Source organism: Triticum dicoccoides, chromosome 6A (genome assembly GCF_002162155.2).
Source record: "Triticum dicoccoides isolate Atlit2015 ecotype Zavitan chromosome 6A, WEW_v2.0, whole genome shotgun sequence".
Lineage (NCBI taxonomy): Eukaryota > Viridiplantae > Streptophyta > Magnoliopsida > Poales > Poaceae > Triticum > Triticum dicoccoides.
The window spans coordinates 63571378-63588771 of NC_041390.1; positions in this window are offsets into that span (position 1 = coordinate 63571378).

Here is a 17394-nt window from a genome sequence, read left to right on the forward strand (position 1 = left end):
CACGGAGGGCTTCTACATCAACACCATAGCCTCTCCGATGAAGTCTGAGTAGTTTATCTCAGACCTACGGGTCCATAGTTAGTAGCTAGATGGCTTCTTCTCTCTTTTGGATCTCAATACAATGTTCTCCCCCTCTCTTGTGGAGAACTATTCGATGTAATCTTCTTTTTGCGGTGTGTTTGTTGAGACCAATGAATTGTGGGTTTATGATCAAGTCTATCTATGAATAATATTTGAATCTTCTCTGAATTCTTTTATGTAAGATTGGTTATCTTTGCAAGTCTCTTCGAATTATCAGTTTGGTTTGGCCTACTAGATTGATCTTTCTTGCAATGGGAGAAATGCTTAGATTTGGGTTCTATCTCGCGGGTCCTTTCTCGGTGACAGTAAGGGCAGCAAGGCACGTATTGTATTGTTGCCATAGAGGATAACAAGATGGGGTTTTTCTTCATATTGCATGAGTCTATCCCTCTACATCATGTCATCTTGCTTAAGGCGTTAATCTGTTTTTAACTTAATACTCTAGATGCATGTTGGATAGCGGTCGATGAGTGGAGTAATAGTAGTCGATGCAGGCAGGAGTCGGTCTACTTGTCTCGGACATGATGCCTATATACATGATCATACCTAGATATTCTCATAACTATGCTCAATTCTGTCAATTGCTCAACAGTAATTTGTTCACCCACCGTAGAATACTTATGCTCTTGAGAGAAGCCACTAGTGAAACCATGGCCCCCGGATCTATCTTTATCATATTGATGTCCTACTACTTAGTTATTTCCTTTGTTATTTACTTTGCCTTTATTTTACTTTGCATCTTTATCATAAAAATACCAAAAATATTATCTTATCATATCTATCAGATCTCACTCTCGTAAGTGGCCTTATAGGGATTGACAACCCCTATTTGCGTTGGTTGCGAGGATTTATTTGTTTTGTGCAGGTACGAGGGACTCGCGTGTAGCCTCGTACTGGATTGATACCTTGGTTCTCAAAAACTGAGGGAAATACTTATGCTACTTTGCTGCATCATCCCTTCCTCTTCGGGGAAAACCAACACAGTGCTCAAGAGGTAGCAAGAAGGATTTCTGGCGGTGTTGCCGGTGAGGTTCACGCAAGTCAATATTTGACTCCCGACAACGAGCCATTTCTGGCGCCGTTGCAGGGGAGGTCTACGCAAAAGTCAACATACCAAGTACCCATCACATACCCTTATCTCCCGCATTACATTATTTGCCATTTGCCTCTCGTTTTGCTCCCCCCCACTTCACCCTTGCCGTTTTATTCGCCCTCTCTCTCTCTATCCTCCCTCTCTTTCTCTATTTGCCTCTTTTTGTCCACTTGCTTTTTGTTTGCTTGTGTGTTAGTTTGCTTGCTTGTCACGATGGCTCAAGATAATACTAAATTGTGTGACTTCACCAATACCAACAACACTGATTTTATTAGCACTCCGATTGCTCCTCTTACCGATGCTGAATCTTGTGAAAATAATACTGCTTTGCTGAATCTTGTCATGAAAGATCCGTTCTCCGGCCTTCCTAGTGAAGATGCCGCTACCCATCTAAATAGCTTCGTTGATTTGTGTGACATGCAAAAGAAGAAAGATGTGGATAATGATATTGTTAAATTGAAGCTATTTCCTTTTTCGCTTACAGATCGTGCTAAAGCTTGGTTTTCGTCTTTGCCTAAAAATAGTATTGATTCATGGAATAAGTGCAAAGATGCTTTTATCTCTAAGTATTTTCCTCCTGCTAAGATCATCTCTCTTAGAAACGATATTATGAATTTTAAGCAACTTGATCATGAACATGTTCCACAAGCTTGGGAGAGAATGAAATTAATGATATGTAATTGCCCTACTCATGGTTTAAATTTGTGGATGATTGTTCAGAATTTTTATGCCGGATTGAATTTTGCTTCTAGAAATCTTTTAGATTCGGCCGCAGGAGTCACTTTTACGCAAATCACTTTAAGAGAGGCTACAAAACTCCTAGATAATATTATGGTTAATTATTGTCAATGGCACACTGAAAGATCTACTAATAAAAAGGTGCATGCGATAGAAGAAATTAATGTTTTGAGTGGAAAGATGGATGAACTTATGAAATTATTTGCTAATAAGAGTGTTTCTTCTGATCCTAATGATATGCCCTTGTCTACTTTGATTGAGAATAATAATGAATCTATGGATGTGAATTTTGTTGGTAGGAACAATTTTGGTAACAACACGTATAGAGGAAATTTTAATCCTAGGCCTTATCCTACTAATCCCTCTAATAATTATGGTAATTCCTACAACAATTCTTATGGAAATTATAATAAGATGCCCTCTGATTTTGAATCTAATATTAAAGAATTTATTACTTCACAAAAGAATTTTAATGCTATGATTGAAGAAAAATTGCTTAAGATTGATGATTTGGCTAGGAACGTTGATAGAATTTCTCTTGTTGTTGATTCTTTGAAACTTAGATCTATTCCACCTAAGCATGGTATCAATGAGTCTCTCAAATCCATGAGAATTTCCATTGATGAGTGCAAAGAAAGAATCGCTAGGATGCGTGCTAAGAAAGATGCCTTTATAAGAGCGTGTTCTTCTAGTTGCTATGAAAATAAATATGAAGATCTAAAAGTTATTTATGTGTCCCCTATTAAATCTTTGTTTTGCAATATGAATCTTGATAATGATGGGACTGAATATGATCCACCTTTACCTAGAAGGCGTTCTAAGAATTCGGAATTTGTTGATCTTGATGCTAAAATTGATAAAAGTGGTATTGAAGAAATTAAAACCCTAGATGTTGCTAAAACCACTATTATGGATTTCAAGGAATTTAACTATGAAAATTGCTCTTTGATTGATTGTATTTCCTTGTTGCAATCCGTGCTAAATTCTCCTCACGCTTATAGTCAAAATAAAGCGTTTACTAAACATATCATTGATGCCTTGATGCAATCTTATGAAGAAAAACTTGAATTGGAAGTTTCTATCCCTACAAAACTTTATGATGAGTGGGAACCAACTATTAAAATTAAAATTAAAGATCATGAATTCTATGCTTTATGTGATTTGGGTGCTAGTGTTTCCACGATTCCGAAGACTTTGTGTGATTTGTTAGGTTTCCGCGATTTTGATGATTGCTCTCTAAACTTGCACCTTGCGGATTCCACTATTAAGAAACCTATGGTAAGAATTAATGATGTTCTTATTGTTGCAAATAGGAATTATGTGCCCGTAGATTTTATTGTCCTTGACATAGATTGCAATCCTTCATGTCCTATTATTATTGGTAGACCTTTCCTTAGAACGATTGGTGCAATTATTGATATGAAGGAAGGAAATATTAGATTCCAATTTCCATTAAGGAAAGGCATGGAACACTTTCCTAGAAATAAAATTAAATTACCTTATGAATCTATTATGAGAGCCACTTATGGATTGCCTACCAAAGATGGCAATACCTAGATCTATTCTTGCTTGTTAGGCAACCCAATTTTATTTTTATTCCTTGCTTTTTGATCCTGTTTAGTAATAAATAATTTATCTAGCCTCTGTTTTGGTTGTGTTTTTTGTGTTTAGTTAGTGTTTGTGCCAAGTAGAACCGTTGGGAAGACTTGGGAATGTCTTGTTGAACTTGCTGTAAAAAACAGAAAATTTAGCGCTCACGAGAACTTCTGTCATTTTTATTTGGAAAGTGATATTTAGTTAATTATTTTTGAAGATGATTAATAGATAAATTCCTCAAGTCCAGCAATTTATTTTAGAATTTTTGGTGTTCGAGATCTTGCGCTAGCTACAGATTACTAAAGGCTGTTCTGTTTTTTGACAGATTCTGTTTTTCGTGTGTTGTTTGCTTATTTTGATGAATATATGGCTAGTAAAATAGTTTATAAACCATAGAGAAGTTGGAATACATTATGTATAACACCAATATAAATAAATATTGAGTTCATTACAGTACCTTGAAGTGGTCTTTTATTTTATTTCGCTAACGGAGCTCACGGGATTTTCTATTTTAAGTTTTGTGTTGTGAAGTTTTCAAGTTTTGGGTAAAGATTTGATGGATTATGGAACAAGGAGTGGAAAGATCCTAAGCTTGGGGATTCCCGTGGCACCCCCAAGATAATCTAAGGACACCTAAAAGCCAAAGCTTGGGGATGCCCCGGAAGGCATCCCCTCTTTCGTCTACTTCTATCGGTAACTTTACTTGGAGCTATATTTTTATTCGCCACATGATATGTGTTTTGCTTGGAGCGTCTTGTGTGATTTGAGTCTTTGCTTGTTAGTTTACCAAAATCATCCTTGCTGTACACACCTTTTGATAGAGCCATATATGATTTGGAATTTGCTAGAATACTCTATGTGCTTCGCTTATATCTTTTGAGTTATATAATTTTGCTCTAGTACTTCACTTATATCTTTTAGAGCACAGTGGTGGATTTGTTTTATAGAAACTATTGATATCTCATGATTCACTTAGATTATTTTGAGAGTCTTAGATAGCATGGTAATTTGCTTAAAATCCTAATATGCTTGGTACACAAGATTAATAATAAAAATTCTCTTATGAGTGTGTTGAATACTATGATAAGTTTGATACTTGATAATTGTTTTGAGATATGGAGATGGTGATATTAAAGTCATGCTAGTTGAGTAGTTGTGAATCTGAGAAATACTTGTGTTGAAGCTTGTGATTCCTGTAGCATGCACGTATGGTGAACCGTTATGTGATGAAGTCTGAGCATGATTTATTTTTTGATTGCCTTCCTTATGAGTGGCGGTCGGGGATGAGCGATGGTCTTTTCCTACCAATCTATCCCCCTAGGAGCATGCGCGTAATACTTTGCTTTGATAACTTTTAGATTTTTGCAATAAGTATATGAGTTCTTTATGACTAATGTTGAGTCCATGAAGTATACGAGAAAGTGGTACTATCATTATTAACTCTACATCTTTTGGCGTGAACATGTGTATTACCACGACCGAGATTCAATGAACCATTCACATAGGGTGCATGATCATGAAAGGTATCATTCATGTAAACAGAATGACCATTATTCTCTAACTTAAATGAATGACCGTATTGCAATGAACATGATCTAATCATATTCATGCTCAACGTAGACACCTGATAACATTTATCTAGGTTCAATACTAATCCCAAAGGCAGATGGAGCGTGCGATGGTGATCTCATCATCTTTGGAAACACTTCCAACACACATCGTCACCTTGCCCTCAGCCAGTCTCTGTTTAGTCCGTAGCTTTTGCTTCAAGTCACCAATAATAGTAACTGAACCGGTATCCAATACCCAGGTGCTACCAGGAGTACTAGCGAGGTACACATTAATAACATGTATATACTTTGTTGAAGTTGCCACCCTTCTTATCTACCATGCATTTGGGGTAGTTCCGCTACCAGTGACCGTTCCCCTTACAATAGAAGCACTTAGTCTTGGGTTTGGGTTCAACCTTGGGTTCCTTCACTGGAGCGGCAACTGGTTTGCCATCCATGAAGTTTCCTTTCTAGCCCTTGCCCTTCTTGAAACTAGTGGTCTTGTCAAACCATCAACACTTGATGCTCCTTCTTGATGGCCAATATCATTTTGCTCCTTTTGATCTCCATCTTCGGGGCTCCATGATCATCGTTGTCACCGGCATGACACCATGATCTCCATCATCATGATCTCCATCATCGTGTCTTCTTGAAGTAGTCTCGTCATCTATTACTTCTACTACTATGGCTAACACTTTAGCAATAAAGTAAAGTAATTACATAACGTTTATGTTGACACGTAGGTCATAAATAAATAAAGACAACTCCTATGGCTCCTGCCGGTTGTCATACTCATCGACATGCAAGTCGTGATTCCTATTACAAGAACATGATCAATCTCATACATCACATATATCATTCATCACATCCTTTTGGACATATCACATCACAAGGCATATGCTGCAAAAACAAGTTAGACGTCCTCTAATTGTTGTTGCAAGTTTTTACGTGGCTGCTATAGGTTTCTAGCAAGAACGTTTCTTACCTACGCCAAAACCACAATGTGATATGCCAATTTCTATTTACCCTTCATAAGGACCCTTTTCATCGAATCCGATCCGACTAAAGTGGGAGAGACAGACACCCGCTAGCCACCTTATGCAACTAGTGCATGTCAGTCGGTGGAACCAGTCTCACGTAAGAGTACGTGTAAGGTCGGTCCGGGCCGCTTCATCCCACGATGCCGCCGAATCAAGATAAGACTAGTAACGGCAAGTAAATTGACAATATCGATGCCCACAACTGCTTTGTGTTCTACTCGTGCATAGAAACTACGCATAGACCTAGCTCATGATGCCAATGTTGGGGAACGTAGCAGGAATTAAAAATTTTCTATGCATCACCAAGATCAATCTATGGAGTAATCTAGCAATGAGGGGAAGGAGAGTGCATCTACATACCCTTGTAGATCGCTAAGCAGAAGCATTCAAATGAAAGGGGTTGATGGAGTCGTACTCGTTGTGATCCAAATCACCGATGATCCTAGTGCCGAACGGACGGCACCTCCGTGTTCAACACACGTACAGCCCGGTGACGTCTCCTACGCCTTGATCCAGCAAGGGGAGAAGGAGAGGTTGGGGAAGACTCCATCCAGCAGTAGCACGACGGCGTGGTGGAGGTGGAGGAGCGTGGTACTCCAGCAGGGCTTCGCCAAGCACCGCAAGAGACGAGGAGGGAGAGGGGTAGGGCTGCGCCAAGGAGGAGATGTTCTTGTGTGTATGGCAGCCCAAAACCCCCACTATATATAGGGGAAAGGGAGGGGCTGCGCCCCCACCTAGGTTTCCACCCCTAGGCGTGGCGGCCAGCCCTAGATCCCATCTAGGGGCAGCCAAGGGGGGAGAGAGGGGGGGCGCACCACTAGGTGGGCCTTAGGCCCATCTGAGCCTAGGGTTTCCCCCTTTTCCCTTCTCTCTTCTCCTTGGGCCCTGGTGGGGGGGGCGCACCAGCCCACCTGGGGCTGGTCCCCTCTCACACTTGGCCCACGCAACCCTCTAGGGCAAGTAGCCCCACCTGGTGGACCCCCGGGACCCTCCCGGTGGTCCCGGTACGTTACCGATAGCACCCGAAACTTTTCCGGTGACCAAAATAGGACTTCCCATATATAAATCTTTACCTCCGGACCATTCCCGAACTCCTCGTGATGTCCGGGATCTCATCCGGGACTCTGAACAACATTCGGTAACCACGTATATCTATTCCCTATAACCCTAGCGTCATCGAACCTTAAGTGTGTAGACCCTACGGGTTCGGGAGTCATGCAGACATGGCTGAGACAACTCTTCGGTCAATAACCAACAGCGGGATCTGGATACCCATGTTGGCTCCCACATGTTCCACGCTGATCTCATCGGATGAACCACGATGTCAAGGATTTAATCAATCCCGTATACAATTCCCTTTGTCCATCGGTACGATACTTGCCCGAGATTCGATCGTCGGTATCCCGATACCTTGTTCAATCTCGTTACCGGCAAGTCTCTTTACTCGTTTCGTAACACATCATCTCGTGATCAACTCCTTGATCACATTGTGCACATTATGATGATGTCCTACCGAGTGGGCCCAGAGATACCTCTCCGTTTACATGGAGTGACAAATCCCAGTCTTGATTCGTGCCAACCCAACAGACACTTTCGGAGATACCTGTAGTGTACCTTTATAGCCACCCAGTTACGTTGTGACGTTTGGCACACCCAAAGAACTTCTACGGTATCCGGGAGTTGCACAATCTCATGGTCTAAGGAAATGATACTTGACATTAGAAAAGCTTTAGCATACGAACTACACGATCTTTGTGCTAGGCCTAGGATTGGGTCTCATCCATCACATCATTCTCCTAATGATGTGATCCCGTTATCAACGACATCCAATGTCCATGGTCAGGAAACCGTAACCATCTATTGATCAACGAGCTAGTCAACTAGAGGCTTACTAGGGACATGGTGTTGTCTATGTATCCACATATGTATCTGAGTTTCCTATCAATACAATTCTAGCATGGATAATAAATGATTATCATGAACAAGGAAATATAATAATAACCAATTTATTATTGCTTCTAGGGCATATTTCCAACTGTCTCCCATTTGCACTAGAGTCAATAATCTAGTTCACATCGCCATGTGATTAACACTCACAGGTCACATCGCCATGTGACCAACATCCAAGAGTCTACTAGACTCAATGATCTAGTTCACATCACTATGTGATAAACACTCAAAGAGTTATGGGTTTGATCATGTTATGCTTGTGAGAGAGGTTGTAGTCAACGGGTCTTGCCATATTCAGATCCCTATGTATTTCGCAAAACTTTATATCGTAGATGCTGCTACCACGTTCCACTTGGAGCTATTCCAAATTGTTGCTCCATGATACGTATCCGGTATCTCTACTCAGAGCTATCCGGATAGGTGTTAAGCTTGCATCGACGTAACTCTTTATGTCGAACTCTTTATCACCTCCATAACCGAGAAACATTTCCTTATTCCTCTAAGGATAATTTTGACCGCTATCTGGTGATCTACTCCTAGATCACCTTTGTACCCTTTTGCCAGACATGTGGCAAGGCACACATCAGGTGTGGTACTCAGCATGGCATACCGTATAGAGCCTATGACAAGAGCATAGGGGATGACCTTCGTCCTTCCTCTTTCTTCTGCCGTGGTCAATCTTTGAGTCTTACTCAACTTCACACCTTACAACTCAGGTGAGAACCCCTTCTTTGACTGATCTATTTTGAACTCTTTCAAAAACATGTCAAGGTGTGCGTTCTTTGAAAGTATCATCTATGTAAGCAGCTTTATCCAGGTCTTCCTTTGAAAAACACTCTTCAAACAACCGTTTATGCTTTCCAGAAATTCTACATCATTTCGAATCAACAATATGTCATCCACATATACTTATCAGAAATGTTGTAGTGCTCCCACTCACTTTCTTGTATATACAAGTTTCTAGCAAACATTGTATAAACCTAAAAGCTTTGATTACTCCATCAAAGCATATATTCCGACTCTGAGATGCTTTCTCTAGTCCATAGAAGGATTGCTAGAGCCAGCATACCTTTTAGCATCCTTAGGATCGACAAAACTTTGATTGTATCACATACAACTCTTTCTTACGAAAACTGGTAAGAAAACTTGTTTTGACATCCATCTGTAAGTTTTCATAATTGAAAAATACAGCTAATGCTAACATGATTCCGACGGACTTAAGCATCGCTACGGGTGAGAAATTCTCATCGTAGTCAACTCCTTGAACTTGTGAAAAGACTCTTTCCCACAAGTCGAGCTTCATAGACGGTAACATTACTGCCCACGTCCGTCTTCTTCTTAAAGATCCATTTATCTCAATGGCTTGCTGATCATTGGGCAAGTCCACCAAAGTCCATACTTTGTTCTGATATATGGATCCTATTTTGGATTCCATGGATTCTAACCATTTGTCGGAATACTGGCCCACCATCGCTTCTCCATAGCTCGTAGGTTCATTGTTGTCTAACAACATGATATCTAAGACAGGATTACCATACCACTTAGGAGTAGTACATATCCTTGTCGACCTACGAGGTTCGATAGCAACTTGATCCGAAGCTTCATGATCACTATCATTAACTTCCTATTCAACGTAGGCACCACAGAAAACATCTTTCTGTGTTGCATCACTCTCTGGTTGAAGTAAAGGTTCGACAACCTCATCAAGTTCTATCTTCCTCCCACTCAATTCTTTCGAGAGAAACTCCTTCTCGAGAAAGGACCCGTTCTTAGCGACAAACAATTTGCCCTCGGATCTGAGATAGAAGGTATACCCTACTGTCACCTTTGGGTATCCTATGAAGATGTGTTTGTCCGCTTTGGGTTCGAGCTTCTCCGGCTGAAGCCTTAAGCATCGCAGCCCCAAACATTAAGAAACGACAACTTTGGTTTCTTGCCACACCAATGTTCATACGACGTCGTCTCAACGGACTTAGATGGTGTCCTATCTAAAGTGAATGCAGCTGTCTCTAACGCATAACCTCAAAATGAAAACGGTAGATTGGTAAGAGACATCATAGATCGCACCATATCTCATAGGGTTCAATTACGACTTCCGGACACACCATTACAACTGCGATGTTCCAGGTGGCTTCAACTGTGAAACGATTCCACAATGTCTTAAGTGATTTGCCAAACTCATAACTCAGAAAATCCCCTTTTGATCAGATCGCAGGAACATGATCTTTTTATTATGATGATTCTTAACTTCACTCTGAAATCGCTTGAACTTTTCAAACGTTTCAGACTTGTGCTTCATTAAGTAAATATACCTATATCTACTCAAATCGTCAGTGAAGATGAGAAAATAGCGATATCCACCGCACGCTTCAATTCTCATTGGATCACACGCATCAGCATGTATGATTTCCAACAAGTCACTTACCCGTTTCATTGTACCTGAAAACAGGGTCTTAGTCATCCTGCCCATGAGGCATGGCTCGCATGTGTCAAGTGATTCAAAATCAAGTGACTCCAAACATCCATTGACATGGAGTTTCTTCATGCATCTTACGCCAATATGACCTAAGCGGCAGTGCCACGAGAAAGTGGTACTATCATTATTAACTCTACATCTTTTGGCGTGAACATGTGTATTACCACGACCGAGATTCAATGAACCATTCACATAGGGTGCATGACCATGAAAGGTATCATTCATGTAAACAGAATGACCATTATTCTCTAACTTAAATGAATGACCGTATTGCAATGAACATGATCTAATCATATTCATGCTCAATGTAGACACCTGATAACATTTATCTAGGTTCAATACTAATCCCGAAGGCAGATGGAGCGTGCGATGGTGATCTCATCATCTTTGGAAACACTTCCAACACACATCGTCACCTCGCCCTTAGCCAGTCTCTGTTTAGTCCGTAGCTTTTGCTTCAAGTCACCAATAATAGTAACTAAACCGGTATCCAATACCCAGGTGCTACCAGGAGTACTAGCGAGGTAAACATTAATAACACGTACATACTTTGTTGAAGTTGCCAGCCTTCTTATCTACCATGCATTTGGGGTAATTCTGCTACCAGTGACCGTTCCCCTTACAATAGAAGCACTTAGTCTCGGGTTTGGGTTCAACCTTGGGTTCTTTCACTGGAGCGGCAACTGGTTTGCCATCCATGAAGTTTCCCTTCTAGCCCTTGCCCTTCTTGAAACCAGTGGTCTTGTCAAACCATCAACACTTGATGCTCCTTCTTGATTTCTACATTTTGCGGTCTTAAGCACCGCGAACAACTCCGGGATCAACTCCATCCCTTGCATGTCATAGTTCATCACAAAGATCTAGTAGCTTAGTGATAGTGGCTAGAGAACTCTATCAATCACTATCTTATCTGGAAGTTTAACTCCCACTTGATTTAAGTGATTGTAGCACCCAGACATTCTGAGCACATGCTCACCAGCTGAGCTATTCTCCTCCATCTTGTTGGCTAAAGAACTTGTCAGAGGTCTCACACCTCTCAACACGGGCATGAGCCTGAAATCCCAATTTCAGCTCTTGGAACATCTCATATGTTCTATGGCGTTTAAAACGTCATTGGAATCCCGATTCTAAGCCGTAAAGTATGGTGCACTAAACTATCAAGTAGTCATTAGGATGTGTCTGTCAGGTGTTCACAACATCCACATACGACGTTGTAGGGGTTTGCACATTGAGCGGTGCATCAAAGACGTATGCCTTCTGTGTAGCAGTGAGGACACTCCTCGGACTACGGACCTAGTCCGCATCAGTGCTTACAATATCTTTCAACTTGGTCTTTCTCCAGGAACGTACTGAAATAGGGAGCTACAACATGAGCTATTTACCTACAACATATTTGCAAAGACAATTTAGACTATGTTCATGATAATTGAGTTCATTTAATGAACTCCCACTCAGATAGACATCCCTCTAGTCATCTAAGTGAAACATGATCTGAGTCAACTAGGCCGTGTCCGATCATCACGTGAGACGGACTAGTCAACATCGATGAACATCTTCATGTTGATCGTATCTTCTATACGACTCATGCTCGACCTTTCGGTCTTCCGTGTTCCGAGGCCATGTCTATACATGCTAGGCTCGTCAAGTCAACCTAAGTGTTTTTGCCGTGTAAATCTGGCTTACACCCGTTGTATTTGAACATTAGAATCTATCACACCCGATCATCACGTGGTGCATCGAAACAACGAACCTTCGCAACGGTGCATAGTTAGGGGGAACACCTTTCTTGAAATTTTAGTGAGGGATCATCTTATTTAAGCTACCGTCGTTCTAAGAAAATAAGATGTAAAACATGATAAACATCACATGCAATCAAATAGTGACATGATATGGCCAATATCATTTTGCTCCTTTTGATCTCCATCTTCGGGGCTCCATGATCATCGTTGTCACCGGCATGACACCATGATCTCCATCATCATGATCTCCATCATCGTGTCTTCTTGAAGTAGTCTCGTCATCTATTACTTCTACTACTATGGCTAACACTTTAGCAATAAAGTAAAGTAATTACATAACGTTTATGTTGACACGCAGGTCATAAATAAATAAAGACAACTCCTATGGCTCCTGCCGGTTGTCATACTCATCGACATGCAAGTCGTGATTCCTATTACAAGAACATGATCAATCTCATACATCACATATATCATTCATCACATCCTTTTGGCCATATCACATCACAAGGCATATGCTGCAAAAACAAGTTAGACGTCCTCTAATTGTTGTTGCAAGTTTTTACATGGCTGCTATAGGTTTCTAGCAAGAACGTTTCTTACCTACGCCAAAACCACAATGTGATATGCCAATTTCTATTTACCCTTCAAAAGGACCCTTTTCATCAAATCCGATCCGACTAAAGTGGGAGAGACAGACACCCGCTAGCCACCTTATGCAACTAGTGCATGTCAGTCGGTGGAACCAGTCTCACGTAAGATTACGTGTAAGGTTGGTCCGGGCCGCTTCATCCCACGATGCCGCCGAATCAAGATAAGACTAGTAACGACAAGTAAATTGACAATATCCACGCCCACAACTGCTTTGTGTTCTACTCGTGCATAGAAACTACGCATAGACCTAGCTCATGATGCCACTGTTGGGGAACGTAGCAGAAATTCAAAATTTTCTACGCATCACCAAGATCAATCTATGGAGTAATCTAGCAACGAGGGGAAGGAGAGTGCATCTACATACCCTTGTAGATCGCTAAGCGGAAGCATTCAAGTGAACGGGGTTGATGGAGTTGTACTCGTCGTGATCCAAATCACCGATGATCCTAGTGCCGAACGGACGGCACCTCCGTGTTCAACACACGTACAGCCCGGTGACGTCTCCTATGCCTTGATCCAGCAAGGGGAGAAGGAGAGCTTGGGGAAGACTCCATCCAGCAGCAGCACGACGGCGTGGTGGAGGTGGAGGAGCGTGGTACTCCAGCAGGGCTTCGCCAAGCACCGCAAGAGACTAGGAGGAGAGGGGTAGGGCTGCGCCAAGAAGGAGATGTTCTCGTGTGTATGGCAGCCCAAAACCCCCACTATATATAGGGGAATGAGAGGGGCTGCGCCCCCACCTAGGTGTCCACCCCTAGGGGTGGCGGCCAGCCCTAGATCCCATCTAGGGGCGGCCAAGGGGGGAGAGAGGGGGGGCGCACCACTAGGTGGGCCTTAGGCCCATCTGAGCCTAGGGTTTCCCCCTTTTCCCTTTTCTCTTCGCCTTGGGCCCTGGTGGGGGGGGGGGTGCACCAACCCACCTGGGGCTGGTCCCCTCTCACACTTGGCCCACGCAACCCTCTGGGGCAAGTAGCCCCACCTGGTGGACCCCCGGGACCCTCCCGGTGGTCCCGGTACGTTACTGATAGCACCCGAAACTTTTTCGTGACCAAAACAGGACTTCCCATATATAAATCTTTACCTCCGGACCATTCCGGAACTCCTCGTGATGTCCGGGATCTCATCCGGGACTCCGAACAACATTCGGTAACCACGTATATCTATTCCCTATAACCCTAGCGTCATCGAACCTTAAGTGTGTAGACCCTACGGGTTCGGGAGTCATGCAGACATGGCCGAGACAACTCTCCGGTCAATAACCAACAGCGGGATCTGGATACCCATGTTGGCTCCCACATGTTCCACGATGATCTCATCGGATGAACCACGATGTCAAGGATTTAATCAATCCCGTATACAATTCCCTTTGTCCATCGGTACGATACTTGCCCGAGATTCGATCGTCAGTATCCCGATACCTTGTTCAATCTCGTTACCGGCAAGTCTCTTTACTCATTCCATAACACATCATCCCGTGATCAACTCCTTGATCACATTGTGCACATTATGATGATGTCCTACCGAGTGGGCCCAGAGATACCTCTCCGTTTACACGGAGTGACAAATCCCAGTCTCGATTCGTGCCAACCCAACAGACACTTTTGGAGATACCTGTAGTGTACCTTTATAGCCACCCAGTTACGTTCTGACGTTTGGCACACCCAAAGCACTTCTACGGTATCCGGGAGTTGCACAATCTCATGGTCTAAGGAAATGATTCTTGACATTAGAAAAGCTTTAGCATACGAACTACACGATCTTTGTGCTAGGCTTAGGATTGGGTCTCGTCCATCACATCATTCTCCTAATGATGTGATCCCGTTATCAACGACATCCAATGTCCATGGTCAGGAAACTGTAACCATCTATTGATCAACGAGCTAGTCAACTAGAGGCTTACTAGGGAGATGGTGTTGTCTATGTATCCACACATGTATCTGAGTTTCCTATCAAAAAAATTCTAGCATGGATAATAAACGATTATCATGAACAAGGAAATATAATAATAACCAATTTATTATTGCCTCTGTCATTTTTATTTGGAAAGTTATATTTAGTTAGATCTTTTTGAAGATGATTAATAGATAAATTCCTCAAGTCCGGCAATTTATTTTAGAATTTGTGGTGTTCGAGATCTTGCGCTAGCTACAGATTACTACAAACTGTTCTGTTTTTTGACAGATTCTGTTTTTCGTGTGTTGTTTGCTTATTTTGATGAATATATGGCTAGTAAAATAGTTTATAAACCATAGAGAAGTTGGAATACATTAGGTATAACACCAATATAAATAAATAATGAGTTCATTACAGTACCTTGAAGTGGTCTTTTATTTTCTTTCACTAACGGGAGCTCACGGTATTTTCTATTTTAAGTTTTGTGTTGTGAAGTTTTCAAGTTTTGGGTAAAGATTTGATGGATTATGGAACAAGGAGTGGAAAGATCCTAAGCTTGGGGATCCCCATGGCACCCCCAAGATAATCTAAGGACACGTAAAAGCCAAAGCTTGGGGATGCCCCGGAAGGCATCCCCTCTTTCGTCTACTTCTATCGGTAACTTTACTTGGAGCTATATTTTTATTCGCCACATGATATGTGTTTTGCTTGGAGCGTCTTGTGTGATTTGAGTCTTTGCTTGTTAGTTTACCACAATCATCCTTGCTATACACACCTTTTGATAGAGCCGTATATGATTTGGAATTTGCTAGAATACTCTATGTGCTTCGCTTATATCTTTTGAGTTATATAATTTTGCTCTAGTACTTCACTTATATCTTTTAGAGCACGGTGGTGGATTTGTTTTATAGAAACTATTGATATCTCATGATTCACTTAGATTATTTTGAGAGTCTCAGATAGCATGGTAATTTGCTTAAAATACTAATATGCTTGGTACACAAGATTAATAATAAAAATTCTCTTATGTGTGTGTTGAATACTATGATAAGTTTGATACTTGATAATTGTTTTGAGATATGGAGATGGTGATATTAAAGTCATGCTAGTTGAGTAGTTGTGAATCTGAGAAATACTTGTGTTGAAGCTTGTGATTCCCGTAGCATGCACGTATGGTGAACCGTTATGTGATGAAGTCAGAGCATGATTTATTTTTTGATTGCCTTCCTTATGAGTGGCGGTCGGGGACGAGCGATGGTCTTTTCCTACCAATCTATCCCCCTAGGAGCATGCGCGTAATACTTTGCTTTGATAACTTGTAGATTTTTGCAATAAGTATATGAGTTCTTTATGACTAATGTTGAGTCCATGGATTATACGCACTTCTCTCACCCTTCCACCTTTGCTAGCCTCTCTAATACCGCGCACCTTTCGCCGGTATCATACACCCACCATATACCTTCCTCAAAACAGCCACCATATCTACCTATTATGGCATTTCCATAGCCATTCCGAGATATATTGCCATGCAACTTTCCACCGTTCCGTTTATTATGACACACTCCATCATTGTCATATTGCTTAGCATGATCATGTAGTCGACATCGTATTTGTGGCAAAGCCACCGTTCATAATTCTTTCATACATGTCACTCATGAGTCATTGCATATCCCGGTACACCGCCGGAGGCATTCATATAGAGTCATATTTTGTTCTAAGTATCGAGTTGTAATTGTTGAGTTGTAAGAAAAATAAAAGTGTGATGATCATCATATTAGAGCATTGTCCCAGTGAGGAAAGGATGATGGAGACTATGATTCCCCCACAAGTCGGGATGAGACTCCGGACGAAAAATAAAAAAAGAAAGAAAAAAAGAGGCCATAAAAAAGAGAGAGAAAAGGCCCAAACAAAAAAAATGAGAGAAAAAGAGAGAAGGGACAATGTTACTATCCTTTTACCACACTTGTGCTTCAAAGTAGCACCATGATCTTCGTAGTAGAGAGTCTCTCATGTTATCACTTTCATATACTAGTGGGAATCTTTCATTATAAAACTTGGCTTGTATATTTCAATGATGGGCTTCCTCAAAATGCCCTAGGTCTTCATGAGCAAGCAAGTTGGATGCACACCCACTTAGTTTCTTTTTGAGCTTTCATATACTTATAGCTCTAGTGCATCCGTTGCATGGCAATCCCTACTCACTCACATTGATATCTATTGATGGGCATCTCCATAGCCCGTTGATACGCCTAGTTGATGTGAGACTATCTTATCCCTTTTTGTCTTCTCCACAACCACCACTCTATTCCACCTATAGTGCTATATCCATGGCTCACGCTCATGTATTGCGTGAAAATTGAAAAAGTTTTGAGAATGTCAAAAGTATGAAACAATTGCTTGGCTTGTCATTTGGGTTGTGCATGATTTAAATATTTTGTGTGGTGAAGATAGAGCATAGGCAGACTATATGATTTTGTTGGGATAACTTTCTTTAGCCATGTTATTTTGAGAAGACATAATTGCTTTGTTAGTATGCTTGAAGTATTATTATTTTTATGTCAATATGAACTTTTGTCTTGAATATTTCGGA